The sequence below is a fragment of the Helianthus annuus genome, chromosome 4 (genome assembly GCF_002127325.2).
Source record: "Helianthus annuus cultivar XRQ/B chromosome 4, HanXRQr2.0-SUNRISE, whole genome shotgun sequence".
Lineage (NCBI taxonomy): Eukaryota > Viridiplantae > Streptophyta > Magnoliopsida > Asterales > Asteraceae > Helianthus > Helianthus annuus.
Window position 1 is genome coordinate 145,931,750 of NC_035436.2, and position 5,298 is coordinate 145,937,047.

At 40.4% G+C, this 5,298-nt stretch overlaps 1 non-coding gene across 1 annotated transcript; it reads right to left on the bottom strand.

Moving 5' to 3' along the window:
• Positions 1 to 354: 354 nt before the first annotated feature.
• Positions 355 to 461, bottom strand: LOC118491997. The gene has a single exon (XR_004892441.1). It is a non-coding gene; the product is annotated as a small nucleolar RNA R71 (small nucleolar RNA).
• Between the last annotated feature and the right edge of the window lie 4,837 nt (positions 462 to 5,298).

Here is a 5,298-nt window from a genome sequence, read left to right on the forward strand (position 1 = left end):
ATCGGCCCTTTGCCTCTTCCTCCTCTCTTAATTGCTGGTGGCATATTTCCTGCTTAACAAATCTTTAAATCACAATAAACAATAAAAGACAAACTGGAATAACAATTCAGATTTGTCCTATGTTCTTGTCTAGACGAGGATCCCCATCTACATATTACTAATTTCTTAGAAATATGTGATACCTTTCTGATCAATGGAGCATCAAATGACGCCATTCGCCTTTGAATGTTTCCATTTTCACTAAAAGACCGAGCAAAAGCTTGGCTTAACACCCTCCCAGTTGGTTCGGTAAACACCTGGGATGAACTAGCCCAAAAATTTCTATATAAGTATTTCCCTCCCGCTAAAACGGCTAAATTAATGACTGAAATTAGTACATACTCGCAAGACGAGGGGGAATCCTTATATGAAACTTGGGAAAGATTCAAGGAGCTATTACGAAAGTGTCCTCATCACGGTCTTGCAGTGTGGCAACAAGTATCCACCTTCTATAATGGATTGTTGCCACATACTAGACAAACACTTGACTCTAGCTCCGGGGGACTTTTAGGTAATCGCCGCCCGCAAGAAATATATAATCAGATTGAGGAAATTGCTCAAACCAATTTTCAATGGCACACTCCCCGAGGCAATAAATCTATTGCCCCGGGCACCCATAAGGTTGATGAAAGCACTTCTTTACAAGCCCAAATCGAGGCCCTTTCTTCAAAAATTAAAAAGCTAGAAATGACAAAAACAGTCTCGGTTATGGCTTGTGAAGGGTGTGGTGGGCCACATGAAAATTGGAGTTGTATGAAAGAAACAGATGATCAAACAGAGTCGGTAAACTACATTGATAATAGACCTAGGCCGTCGGGTCCCCCAACGGGCACCTACAACCAAGGATGGCGTAACCACCCTAACCTTGGTTGGAGAGAACCCGGCAATAGTAGTAACCAACAAAACCTAAATCAACGAACAAACTTTCAACAACCAAGGAATGAGTCACAAAACTTTTCTCAACAACAAGGTGGACGAGAGAGGCTTGAAGATACTATATCTCGCCTCATCTCCAACACTGAAAAGAAAAACTCGGATAGGTTTCTGCAATTAGAATCAAATTTTAGAAATCAACAAGCTAGTATTCAAAATATCGAAAAATAAATAAGTCAACTAGCCCAAAATTTCTCCGAGAGACCACAAGGCGCGTTACCAAGTAATACCGAAACAAACCCAAAGGCACAAGTTCATCTCATAACACTACGGAACCGTACCGTGGGTCCTGCGGAAGGCCAGCCGCCAACCGAGGAGACCGCAACACCGCCCCAACAAGAGAAGGGTTCTCCTCCCTCACCAGAGCCTACCAAGGCTCCTCGAGTTCCGTACCCCGGTAGGTTAATCCGCCAGAAGACCGATGAGCAATTCGCTAAATGCGAAAGTCTACTAAAACAATTGCATGTCAACATTCCTTTCATTGACGTCCTGACCCAAATGCCTAAATATTCAAAATTCATGAGGGACTTTCTCACTCATAAAAGGAAAATTGAATCATTGCAATTAGTTAACTTAGGCGAAGAATGCTCCGCCCTCGTGCTCAATAAACTTCCCCAAACGAAGATTGATCCCGGAAGCTTCACAATTCCTTGCTTAATTGGGGACTCCCCCATTTGAAATGCGCTAGCCGACGTTGGTGCTAGCATCAACCTCATGCCAGCATCAATGTTCAAAAGACTCGGTTTACGCAAGACGAGTCCTACAAAGATGAGTATACAGCTTGCTGATCGATCCGTCAAATTCCCACAAGGTGTCGCTGAAAATCTGCTAGTTAAAGTTGATAATTTCGTCTACCCGCCAGCCGACTTTGTCATCCTTGATATGGAAGAAGACACTGAAGTCCCCCTCATACTAGGGAGACCATTTCTAGCCACCGCACAAGCAGTGGTAGACATGAATGACGGAACGCTCACTTTAAAATATGGTGATGAGGAAGTGAAGTTCGGGGTTGGGAAGAGAATAGAGGACGATGACCCGGTCAATTACATGAAGGTTATTGATTCGATTTTGGATGATGCTTTCCGACAGTGCAACATGGGATGCAAAACATCCCGCTCGGAAAACATATAACCTCACCTTGGGTCTAGCCAAGGACCCTTATAAACGTGGTGCACCACGGAGGCATTCCGCGGAACTATCCTTAGTTTAGTCTAATCTTTTAGTTTTAATTTGCAGGAATAAAACACACTCTGGATGGTGAAGGATAACAAGGGAAACGAGAAACATGGCCCATGCACGAAAACAGGGCCATCCGACAACAATTTCTTCATTACTGTAAGCTCGGCACGGGCCATGTCCAGCCAACACGGCCCCGTGCTGAACATCCTGCAGAAAAGCGCCCAGTTCAGGTAACTGGACACGGGCCGTGTTCACTGAACACGCCCCCGTGTCCAGGCTTCTGTTTCTTTTCTTTAATTTTTGTTACTGGCACCTGAACACGGGGCCGTGCCCGGTCACCACGGGGCCGTGTCCAGACTGCCAGTAACATAAAATTATGCTTTTAACACCATTTTACACATTCAATCAACCTAAAAACTTATTTTTGGGACACATTGAGGACAATGTGTAATTTAAGTGTGGGGGGATGCTAAAACCTTGAATTTTGCAAGTTCTAATAACAAGCCTTACACAAAACTCTATTTGGAATCGCTAATCACCCCAAAATTTTTTTCAAAAATTTGCATTTTTTTTACTTGTCTAAGTTTAAGTTGGGAATTCTAATTCTAACAAGGTTATATTTTTACAAATTTACAACCGATAGCGTCGTGATAAAAAGAACCAACATAAGAAAATTATGAAACGGCATGACAAGCTTAGTTAAAATTTGATTATATATACTTGATCACGTAAAAACCCATTCCCACAAAAGTGAGGTTTGAGCCTTTATATAGCATACAAATAAATATCTTTACACTAAATGCTCATTTTTCGTTTCTTGTGTGAATAGCCGCTTGGTTCTTACGACTCTAGAACTTGCCACGACAATTCATTCCCGGTCCTTACCAACTTAAACCCAAGTAAGTAAATGATGGAGGCATTAGGACTAACCCTTTTTCTTTCAACACCATTATTTTCACTTTTCTTTTCACCAACCCAAAAATTCCCCCTAGTTAACCTCTTTGAGCCTAAACCTTTTCATTTCTTAACCCAAAACCTTTTACCGACCAAAACCCCTTTTTCATTTTTTTTCCTTATTTTAGTAACAAAGCTTGGTTTTCGTGTGACTCTTAAAAAAAATAACGAATGATGATGAAGTTGGAAATAAACAAACAAAGCTCCTCAAACAAAAGCTTGTTTGAATAAATACTTCATTGAAAATAAAAGGTCACAAAAACAAAATGTTTTATAAAAACCAACGCTTTTTACGCCTTTTCGCCCTTTTCAACTAACCACTAACCCAATCACCCACCTTTAGCCCAAGCCTAACCCTTCACCCAAAAAGTCCTCTTGATATTTACAAAGGTATAAAGTTAAAAAGGAGGAGGATTGATTGCTTGGCAAGCTTATGGTAGAAATAAGTTCCACGCCGCTCTCGAGTGATTCACTAAAAATACACCTTCGGCCGAGTGTGAGTGATTTCCTGTCACACCCCGATTTCCACGTGTTTCACCGGTGGGCCCGGTGGGGGATTACTGTGACGTAGTTGGCAACAATATAGTCAAACCACACAATATATGAATGCACAGCGGAAGCATAAAGATAAATTATATTTCAACCACTGAATGTAATATCCAAGTATCACGAGTAGTCAAAACAAATCCACAGGGGATCAAAATAAGATAGAAAAATAATTTTTCAACAGATTATTGGCATCCCAAGCTTGCGAGACTCTAACGATGCTAAGGAGTGGCCGGCCTATTACGAGTAGAACCTGCATTAATCTTTTTGGGGAAAATACGTTAGTTTACACTGGTAAATACATTCAACCAACACTTTTGTAAAATGTTTGATAAAATTGATTTGAATGCACAAGGCACAAACTCTTTATAACTTGGGATAATTTATAATTAAATCTTGTAAAAGAATTACATGTTCACTATGCGTTCGGTCGCCCGGGTCGTGCCGGGTTTAAGGTTAATAGACATGCCACAAAGCATAAGGCCGTGGTGGGAAAACCAACGGTTATACCTTTAATAATATAGACACATTACGGGTGTACGCCTACACCCGTGTGTCGGGGTCGTGGCCATTTCGTAAAATGATGCCAAGGATATCCGGGACATGGTCATTAAGCTCCCAAAGGCGTAAAGCCAACAAAACGTATTTAAACGGGCCGATTAAATTATTCAATTAACCACCATATGATGGAAGATTTAATGCCCGAACAAGCGGTAATTTATATACCGTAACCCAAGCCCGTATAGGGAAAATAAGTTAAAAGTATTTACCTGAGCAAGTATTAATCCTTATTTAAACAAGATGCAAGTTTCTTTTACTAGTCTCCTATTCTGGAACGAAGGTTTAAAATAACCTATTAGAATCCTAACGGGTCTTTAATTTAGCCTTAGCTTAGACCGGTTAGTTTCAAAGGATAATTACGGTTTAATCGCGTGAAAGGCGAAAACCGGGAATGGAATGTGGTTTGGACCCAACAAGTTTTGAAGACTTGTTTTATATGGGTAATATAACCACACTCTGGATTTTGAAGTCAAAACAATAAGGTTTGACCCGTTTCGGCTAGTTTATGTAAACTAGTTACATAAGCCGAACCGTGCGCACAAAAGGCGTAATGGGTAACCGTAAGAGTCCTACACAAGTTTCCTAAGTCAATATGCTTTAAAGAGGTTGTGGTATCAGTAGGACACCTTCCATAATGCCCGTAACGAGTTTAAATCCATTATATGCCCCGTAGGGGTATTTCGGTCATTTTAAAGATTATAAAAGAGGTTTCTGAGTTCTACAGGAAATCTGAGTTTTCCAAACAGTTTATAAAGTCCAAAATACTCTATTTATTATTTAAAATCAGTAGCAACTGGAATCGGGTCAAAAGACCTTGTAGAACTCAAGTTATGCTCGAAAAGGGTATATTCGGTATTTACCGAACCGATGCCATAACCGCAGGTTATGAGCAGGTTAAAAATAATTAAAAATCTTTAAAAATTCCAAAATATTATTTTACATCAGTGTGTAAAAGGTTTGGTGTTGAAATCTGGGTTTAGATAGGCGTTATGCTAATTGCGCCGTTTAATTACTAAAGTTTCCGTAATTGCGCTATTTAGCATAACTCCTATTCTGGACCTCGGATTGACGTGAAATTTTAGGGAA